This window comes from Procambarus clarkii, unplaced genomic scaffold (genome assembly GCF_040958095.1).
Source record: "Procambarus clarkii isolate CNS0578487 unplaced genomic scaffold, FALCON_Pclarkii_2.0 HiC_scaffold_116, whole genome shotgun sequence".
In the NCBI taxonomy this organism is placed as follows: domain Eukaryota; kingdom Metazoa; phylum Arthropoda; class Malacostraca; order Decapoda; family Cambaridae; genus Procambarus; species Procambarus clarkii.
In genome coordinates, this window is record NW_027189149.1 from 1,066,601 (window position 1) to 1,077,205 (window position 10,605).

At 47.0% G+C, this 10,605-nt stretch overlaps 1 pseudogene; it reads left to right on the plus strand.

The window, feature by feature from the left end:
• The first annotated feature begins 7,868 nt into the window (after positions 1–7,868).
• LOC138360730 (U2 spliceosomal RNA) lies at positions 7,869–8,044 on the plus strand (annotated as a pseudogene).
• Positions 8,045–10,605: the final 2,561 nt, after the last annotated feature.

The window sequence follows — 10,605 nt, forward strand, 5'->3', positions numbered from 1 at the left end:
TCGGGGAGACCAAAAACAACCCTATCAACTAGTCAAAATCAAGTAGGAGACGATTATGTTAATTGGTTATGTACATTAATGAATCGTGTTAATTTGAATTGCAGTAATTACTTCACACCAGCCAACATCGTATGAGGAAAAAGCCTTGGAACGAGCAGCAGAAGTGAGTCGTCAGTCGAGTCCGGGTTTGATGGGTCGAAGCTGAACAACTGCAACGAGTTAGAGGGAAGGAAGGAAGGAAGGAAGGAAGGAAGGAAGGAAGGAAGGAAGGAAGGAAGGAAGGAAGGAAGGAAGGAAGGAAGGAAGGAAGGAAGGAAGGAAGGAAGGAGAAAGAAGGAGAAAGAAGGAGAGTGAGGTGAGTAATATCATTTAATAACTTTAGATTAAAGATTATGTGCGAGCAAAGAAATACGATGGTTGGTGTGGAAGGAAAGAAGTTGATTTTATGAATGGGGGGTTGCCAGTTAGTGCAATTTTAATTGATTTTGTTTGTTTTCTGAGATAGGTTATATAGGGTGAAGTTTTTCTCTATTTATATAAGTGTGGAAACTGGTTTAGGTAGCTTAGTGGTTTGTTATGAAAAGGCTGGTAGAGATGGGTTGAATAGTGTTAGACTTGTGTCTGCATTTACTGGAGAACTGGATTTGGTATTTAAATGGCATCTAATATGATGTGGTCATTGTGCAAATAAACTCTAAATCAACGGGTTTACTATGATCGAGAACCTAACTATAATAGTTACCCATTGTTGGCATGCTATTCTCTTTTTTTACGAAATTACTTACTCACTCTCCCTTGTGAGTGAGGGAGGGAGGAGTGTGTGTGTATATCACTCGGAATTCCTTAGTCGGCTCTGACGGCGAAATTATATTCATACATACATCAAGATTAGACGTTTATCTATTTAATTTACCATTGCTGGAATGTACCAATGCGTAATAAAGACGAAATTCGACTTGAGATGGAGGGAGGTGTTGCTTTGGTGTGGTTTTACACGGCAACTCAACGATCGTTTGCCACTTCCACGCTTGCCTGCCAGCCGGCCAGCCACTAGCCTCAAAGTGAATTCCAGTGTCTTGATTAGCTTTACAATCCATCATTTACCTCAATACACACTAACAATGTGTATTTATATACTTCAATCGAGCATTCGATGCACACATTCACCTGTAATATATACGTCAATGAAACCCAGAACCCACCCAAGTTCAAGCGCACCTGCACTCTCACCCCTCTCCATTTGAATGCTAGTTTCCTATTTAGATTTCAAATGCTTCATTCACCCCTCTAAACACCACCGACGTATATTTACATTCTTTATTTAGGCAATGTATGCAGGCACACATTCATTCACGTAAAATAACGAATAAAATTGATATAGAATCTACTATAATTTGCAAAGCGACCAACCACCAAATGTCATTGTGAAAGCTAGTTTCGTAATTAGCTTTGCAATACTTCATTTACCTCCCTAAACACCAACAATGACCGAGTATTTGTATACTCGGTAAAAGCGATGGATGGATTCCTTACACATTCACATATATTAAGCAATGAATTTGCTATAGTACCTACAGTACTCAGACTTCTCGAATTACTTACATCTTCTTATATCTTAGCTTTGTTGTTCATTCAACAACAGAGTCGTTTTCCAGGGAATCGCGTTATGTTAGATGATGCATCGCCTCGCCTCGCCTCGCATGGCATCGAATCGCATGTCATTGCATCGCATCGCATTGAACTGCATGGTATTGAATCACAAGGCATTGAATGGCATGGCATGGCATGGCATGGCATGGCATGGCATCACGTCACGTCTCTCGTCTCTCGTCTCTCGTCTCTCGTCTCTCGTCTCTAGTCTCTAGTCTCTAGTCTCTAGTCTCTAGTCTCTAGTCTCTCGTCTCTCGTCTCTCGTCTCTCGTCTCTCGTCTCTCGTCTCTCGTCTCTCGTCTCTCGTCTCTCGTCTCGTCTCTCGTCTCTCGTCTCTCGTCTCTCGTCTCTCGTCTCTCGTCTCTCGTCTCTCGTCTCTCGTCTCTCGTCTCTCGTCTCTCGCCTCTCGCCTCTCGCCTCTCGCCTCTCGCCTCTCGCCTCTAGCCTCTAGCCTCTAGCCTCTAGCCTCTCGCCACCCAGCCCTGCCTCGCTTCGCCTCGTCTCCGGTTTGTGAAAACGATGTATCAAGCAAAGTGTTAGATGTGAAAAAGTCGTGATATATATACAAAAATGGAATAGTTGGCGCGTAATAGTGCTGTTCGTTTTCTGTTATGGTATCAGAGAGAGAACGTCTCCTATTTATATTTTTTGACGAGCGTTGGCGTAACAGGCCCCTTGCACTTTTAATTCGTTATTGTACTTTTCAAAAGCTGTAGCTACCTTAAGACACATGACAAATGGAGGTTTATGTATTAGAGTTAAGCGCTATACTCCCTGGCCAGGAGCGAATTCGTGAAACGCCACGCGAGTCTGTTTACCACTTTGCCGCCAGTTACATATTCACTACTCATGAATGAAACCATGTAATATCATGAATTTGCATATATATATAAATTCATTGATCAGGTAAGAAATGGTTAAAGCCTTTACTGCATGGCGTTTATATGTATGCTTGAATTCGAATATTACTCAACGATAATCACATGCCCTTTTGCAATTGAAACTCGCTACGTGGTTTCTAGCCGCAATTGTTGCCTGGTGTTGCAGAGCAACCATGCATCCTATCGCTTCTCGGCCTTTTGGCTAAGATCAAAGTGTAGTAATCAAGCCTCAAGAGGTTCAAAGGTACCCTGCTACGTCGTTATTAGTGTGCTGAGTCCACTGAAAGCGATAGTCATGTAGCTACAGGAGCTTGCTTTGCCATTGATTGGCTTGCTACACCCCTTGCGGGTTGGCATCCCAGGTCTGTTGAGCACAAGAGTAGCTGGCTGAACTCTTGTCTAGTGATGCACACTTAGTGTGCATTGCTCACTTGCTTTTGCAGTGCTCACAGACCACCCCCGACCGACCTGCCCCCCCTCTCATCAGGCCATGTTCTCCTGTTGAGGGGCTCGGCGAGGCCGGCCCTGATACGTGGGACTTCCATGCTTTTTCCGAGTAAGATTGACCCCTACTGCGAGGATCCCGTTGCCACTCCTATATGCTGCCACTCCTATATCCAGCAACGGCCCTAACACACTGGACTTTATTGCTCGCTGAAATGAGCTGCCGCCCAATATAAGCAGCAAGCAGATGTCTTAGAAGAAAGAAGGAGATGCAAGCAGATGTCTTAGAAGAAAGAAGAAGATGTTGGAAGAAGAAGATGTCTTAGAAGAAAGAAAAAGATGTTGGAAGAAGAAGACTTCAGCAGCGATGACGACTTCAGGATTGACGACTTCATGAACTTCAGGAACTACAAATTCAGGAAAATAACAGATGAAGCTGACGCTTTCTTTGAGGGAACACAGCGCTCCACCATCGACCTGCCTGAGTCTACACCTCGAGTCCGAGACCGTGGACTCCAGCTCCAGGACCCACCTCCAGCCCCATTCCGCTTCAGGATCCTCCCAGACGATGCTGATGGCTTCTACAATGGAACACAGCGCTCCCTCATCGACCTGCCTGAGCCTACCCCTCCAGTTCGAGACCCTAGACTCCAGCTCCAGGACCCGCCTCCAGCCCAATTCCACTTCAGGAGCCTCCCAGACGATGCTGATGGCTTCTACAATGGAACACAGCGCTCCCTCATCGAAACACCAGAGCCTACACCCCGGGACCAAGTTCCTGGGCTCCAGCTCCAGGACCCGCCTCCAGCCAATGAGGAGTTCCAGCCACCGACACTGCCTGCAGATGAAGAAGAAGAGTTCCAGCCGCCGCCCCGAGTTGAGGAAGAGCTTCAGCCACTTAGGCTGTCTCCAGTTGGTGAAGAAACTGATGTAGAGATACAGTCATCGTTTCTGCCTGATGAAGAGAACCAGCCGCCAACGCCACCCAGGGCAGAAGATAGAAGAGTAGAAGAACTTCAGTCCTTGGGCCCGCCTCCTCCCCAGCAAGACCCCCAACCAGCTACCCTAAGCCAGCAAATTGGAGAACTTATCAACCGGGGAAGGAACGACCAAATCGCCCCTGTAGCAGATGAAGAAGATGCAGATGGACAGACCCTTGTGCGACAACCCCAACGAGATGGAGAAGTGCTCATCACTTGGTTCCCCCTGCCCCCTTACTTCAGCTGCCCTGAGACGTTTTGCCATAAGAAGTATACAGGATGTGTATGGACAAGCAAGCAGCAGTCACTCACCCGCCACCTTCGAGAAATCCATACCCTACCAATAACCTCGAACTATTCAGAAAGTGTGCAGGTTGCTCTGAAACCTTAGGACTCCGCCCAACCAGACACAAATGTCAAGCATTACGACGATTCTTTGAAGGCAGACCCCAAGCAGAAGAAGAAGTTAGACACCATTTCCAGTGTCCCACATGTACCTCAAGCTTCACCACCAAAACAGGGCTCAACAACCATCGCAGAACCCACCGACAACAAGATGCAGTGGCCCGCCGACGACCCAGACCTAACTCCCCACCCAACCCACAGCCTGCCCAGTCCTCACCTTCCTCCTCCTCCTCCTCCTCTCCTCGATCGTCACTCAACCCCCAGTCTACCCAGTCCTCACCCGCCCCCTCTCCTCATCCACCGCCCAGCCCACAGTCTGCCTACTCCACGCCTGTCTCCTCTCCAGCCCATCCTGCACCTGACAACCCCTAACCCAACACCACCTGCTTCAGCAACAAATCCCCCCCCATCCTTCCCCCCTACCCCCTCTCCCCCCTCTTAGCCCTATTCAGAGCCGGATGATGATGCCCCGCTGTCTCCAGCCTCCAACACTGACAACCAAGACCAGTCACAACCCCAAGAAGATGATGATGATGGTGGAGACGACGCCGGCGATGAAGAACAAGACCAACCCCAACAACAAGAGGAGAATGTTCCAGATGAAGCAGAGGAACATTGGTTATTAGAAGAATTCTCTGCGCCCCTGCACAATCTCCTCCACCACCCAGACTGGGACGCCTTCACCGAGCTTCTGCAGCAGATAACAACAACAATGCAGGAGCACTTCAAGATCCAAACTGATGGTAGTTCGACGACTTCAACTCCAATCGACGTCAACGACTGTGCTGCCATACAACGACTCTACAGAAGAAATCGGAGGAGGGCAATCAGATTGATCACGACAGGTGAAAGTGCCCGCTGCGCCATTCCCAAGGAACGAGTCGAGGAGCACTTTACCCGCACACTTAGTGCACAAGACCCCCTCCAAAACTTGGACATCATCACTGCCATTCCCTGAACCACCTGAAGACCGCACAGAAATGGACACAGGAGAGTTTCGAGAACGTGAAGTAGCAACAAGACTCTCCAGAACAGAAAACACCGCTCCAGGAGACGACAGACTTACATACAGCCACTGGAAGCGAGCAGACCCAGAATGCCGTGTCATCACAGCAATCTTCAACATCTGCTTGAGTCAACAGAGGATCCCAGAGGCCTGGAAGTCTTCCCGGACAGTGCTCATCCCCAAGCCAGGCGACCCAGACGACATCACGAACTGGAGACCCATTGCACTCTGCCGCACCATATACAAGTTGTATACTGGCTGCCTCTCATCAAGACTACGAAACTGGATCGTGGAGAACAAAGTGCTGTGCCCTGCCCAGAAAGGATTCATGCCGACTGACGGAGTTTTAGAACATAACTTCGTCCTACAACACTACCTGGATGCAGCAAGAACAGGGCATGGCAATAAGGACATATACATCGCTTCCCTAGACATCACCAACGCCTTCGGCTCAGTCCCAACTGAGCTCATCTCTGCAGCACTCCGGAGGATGGGAGCTGGAGATGACTTCTTAGCAGTCATCAACAGCATCACCAACTGGAAACACCACAAGGATCATGACAACCTGGCGGCGAAACAGCAGAGATCCCAGCCAACTGTGGAGTCAGACAAGGATGCCCAATTAGTGGACTCCTCTTCAACATCGCCATAGAAGCTATCCTGAGGACTACAATCAACACAGGACTCGAAGCTGACCCTGACCTGAAACACCCCTGCCTGGCATATGCTGACGACATCACCCTGCTAGCCGGGACAGAAGAGAGGTTGCAAGCTCTACTGAACACAGTTGGAAGAGCCTGCCAAGCTGCAAACCTCACACTTAACCCGAACAAGTGCTACTCCATGCACTTGTCAGGACAGACACCAGTGGGTTTGAGAGAAACCCAGTTCCAGATCGCCGGAAGAAACATCCAGTATCGACTTGGGGGAGAACACTCCAAGTTCTTAGGACGACCTGTCGGCTTCCAAGCTGATGTCTGGAGACTCCTCAATCGACGAGTACATTGAACTTGGGAAGAAAGTTCTCATGAGCAAGTTGGCTCCATGGCAGAGACTCGACGCACTGAAGACATTTGTTTTCTCCTCGACAGTCTTTGCCATGAGGACTTGGCAGTTTAAGAAGACCACTTGGACCAAACTGGATGATGCACTGAAACCCCACATCAAGAAGACCCTCTACCTACCAAGCCGCGCAGCCAACGGATACCTGTATGGCAGCACACGAGCAGGATCCTGTGGGATCCCTCTAGCAGCAGAAGACTCCGACCTATTCCTAATCGACACTGCATTCAAACTCCTAAACTCGCCAGATGTTGATACAAGGGATATCGCACGAGAAGACTGCCGCCTCGTAGTGGCCAAAAGAAGACAAGAAGAAGAAGAAGAAGTAACTCCTGAACATGTCTGCTCCTATCTCTCCAAGGCCGAACTACCTGGAAGATCCAGCACTATCCAAACCATCTGGTCTCGGGCAAGAGATGCCTCTGGAAGAATGGAAACGACATGGACAGCTGATGGAGAAACATCTCCATAACCTGTGGTGACAAGACCTTGAAGGCTGCTGCAAGAAGAATTGTAGCCAGAACCATCAGAAATCATCACAGACAACTTCGCGACGCCCGCCTACACACCCTGCGAGACCAAGGAAAGGCGATGTGTGTAGTGTCTCAAGAAAAAGCCTCCTCCCACTTCATGAGAGAGGGGGAGTACACAACGTTTGCTGACTGGCGCTTCATTCACCGAGCAAGGTTGAACTTGCTTCCCCTGAATGGAGCCACCCGACGACCAAACACCAACAAGAACTGCCGACGATGCGCCTGGCAAAATGAAACTTTGCCACATGTCATGTGTCACTGCATGACATACTCGGACGCCTACAGAAGACGCCACAACGCCTTGGTGGACAGGATCAAGACAGCCGCCTTGGGACGCCACTGGAAAGTGACAGCAGAAAACCAGCGAGTTCCAAGAGCAGACAGTGTTCTGAAGCCCGACCTCGTCATCGAGAAGGACAACGAACTGCTGATCATAGATGTCACCTGCCCCTTCGAGAACACAGAAGCCGCCTTCACAGGAAGCACGGACCGAAAAGGAGATGAAGTACGCCGACCTCGCCGCCGAGATGAGGGCCCTGCCGCGGTACAACAGAGTGACCGTCCACGCCTTCATCGTAGGACCCCTAGGATCGTACGACCCCCACAACGAGCGTCTGATGAAGAGATTGGCTTCGAAGAAGTACCTCGCGACCTTCAGGAAGCTGTGTGTGAGCGACGCCATCAGATGGTCGAGGATGCGGTACATCGAGCACATCACTGGAGCACGACAGTATGAATGATATGTATAATATGTATATTAGCTTGTATGTAAAATTTTGTATTGTATAAATGTTAGGCTCAAAATAATTCACACTATGTAACTTGCCTAAAAGCTCCTTTGTAAACCTTAGCTTTTGCTGTAAAATGTTAAGCTAGGCTACATGAAAGCATTGTAAAAAGACACTCTGTACCATTTTTTGAAAATAAAATCTGTTCTTATCAGCTTAATATCTGATACGATCCCCATGTGGGATCCTCGATATTAAACTGATTTTTGCAACATGGCGAAGTGCTAGGAGCTTGCTCCACCTTTGCCGCGGATCGGCCCGGTATTGCAGTACCTCTGGGATCGGTCCACTCCCTTCGGGGAGACCAAAAACAACCCTATCAACTAGTCAAAATCAAGTAGGAGACGATTATGTTAATTGGTTATGTACATTAATGAATCGTGTTAATTTGAATTGCAGTAATTACTTCACACCAGCCAACATCGTATGAGGAAAAAGCCTTGGAACGAGCAGCAGAAGTGAGTCAGTCGAGTCCGGGTTTGATGGGTCGAAGCTGAACAACTGCAACGAGTTAGAGGGAAGGAAGGAAGGAAGGAAGGAAGGAAGGAAGGAAGGAAGGAAGGAGAAAGAAGGAGAAAGAAGGAGAGTGAGGTGAGTAATATCATTTAATAACTTTAGATTAAAGATTATGTGCGAGCAAAGAAATACGATGGTTGGTGTGGAAGGAAAGAAGTTGATTTTATGAATGGGGGGGGGGGTTGCCAGTTAGTGCAATATTAATTGATTTTGTTTGTTTTCTGAGATAGGTTATATAGGGTGAAGTTTTTCTCTATTTATATAAGTGTGGAAACTGGTTTAGATAGCTTAGTGGTTTGTTATGAAAAGGCTGGTAGAGATGGGTTGAATAGTGTTAGACTTGTGTCTGCATTTAGTGGAGAACTGGATTTGGTATTTAAATGGCATCTAATATGACGTAGTCATTGTGCAAATAAACTCTAAATCAACGGGTTTACTATGATCGAGAACCTAACTATAATAGTTACCCATTGTTGGCATGCTCTTCTTTTTTTTACAGAATTACTCACTCTCCCTTGTGAGGGAGGGAGGGAGGGAGGGAGGAGTGTGTGTGTATATCACTCGGAATTCCTTAGTCGGCTCTGACGGCGAAATTATATTCATACATACATCAAGATTAGACGTTTATCTATTTAATTTACCATTGCTGGAATGTACCAATGCGTAATAAAGACGAAATTCGACTTGAGATGGAGGGAGGTGTTGCTTTGGTGTGGTTTTACACGGCAACTCAACGATCGTTTGCCACTTCCACGCTTGCCTGCCAGCCGGCCAGCCACTAGCCTCAAAGTGAATTCCAGTGTCTTGATTAGCTTTACAATCCATCATTTACCTCAATACACACTAACAATGTGTATTTATATACTTCAATCGAGCATTCGATGCACACATTCACCTGTAATATATACGTCAATGAAACCCAGAACCCACCCAAGTTCAAGCGCACCTGCACTCTCACCCCTCTCCATTTGAATGCTAGTTTCCTATTTAGATTTCAAATGCTTCATTCACCCCTCTAAACACCACCGACGTATATTTACATTCTTTATTTAGGCAATGTATGCAGGCACACATTCATTCACGTAAAATAACGAATAAAATTGATATAGAATCTACTATAATTTGCAAAGCGACCAACCACCAAATGTCATTGTGAAAGCTAGTTTCGTAATTAGCTTTGCAATACTTCATTTACCTCCCTAAACACCAACAATGACCGAGTATTTGTATACTCGGTAAAAGCGATGGATGGATTCCTTACACATTCACATATATTAAGCAATGAATTTGCTATAGTACCTACAGTACTCAGACTTCTCGAATTACTTACATCTTCTTATATCTTAACTTTGTTGTTCATTCAACAACAGAGTCGTTTTCCAGGGAATCCCGTTATGTTAGATGATGCATCGCCTCGCCTCGCCTCGCATGGCATCGAATCGCATGTCATTGCATCGCATCGCATTGAACTGCATGGTATTGAATCACAAGGCATTGAATGGCATGGCATGGCATGGCATGGCATGGCATCACGTCACGTCTCTCGTCTCTCGTCTCTCGTCTCTCGTCTCTAGTCTCTAGTCTCTAGTCTCTCGTCTCTCGTCTCTCGTCTCTCGTCTCTCGTCTCTCGTCTCTCGTCTCTCGTCTCTCGTCTCTCGTCTCTCGTCTCTCGTCTCTCGTCTCTCGTCTCTCGTCTCTCGCCTCTCGCCTCTCGCCTCTCGCCTCTCGCCTCTAGCCTCTAGCCTCTCGCCACCCAGCCCTGCCTCGCTTCGCCTCGTCTCCGGTTTGTGAAAACGATGTATCAAGCAAAGTGTTAGATGTGAAAAAGTCGTGATATATATACAAAAATGGAATAGTTGGCGTGTAATAGTGCTGTTCGTTTTCTGTTATGGTATCAGAGAGAGAACGTCTCCTATTTATATTTTTTGACGAGCGTTGGCGTAACAGGCCCCTTGCACTTTTAATTCGTTATTGTACTTTTCAAAAGCTGTAGCTACCTTAAGACACATGACAAATGGAGGTTTATGTATTAGAGTTAAGCGCTATACTCCCTGGCCAGGAGCGAATTCGTGAAACGCCACGCGAGTCTGTTTACCACTTTGCCGCCAGTTACATATTCACTACTCATGAATGAAACCATGTAATATCATGAATTTGCATATATATATAAATTCATTGATCAGGTAAGAAATGGTTAAAGCCTTTACTGCATGGCGTTTATATGTATGCTTGAATTCGAATAGTACTCAACGATAATCACATGCCCTTTTGCAATTGAAACTCGCTACGTGGTTTCTAGCCGCAATTGTTGCCTGGTGTTGCAGAGCAACCATGCATCCT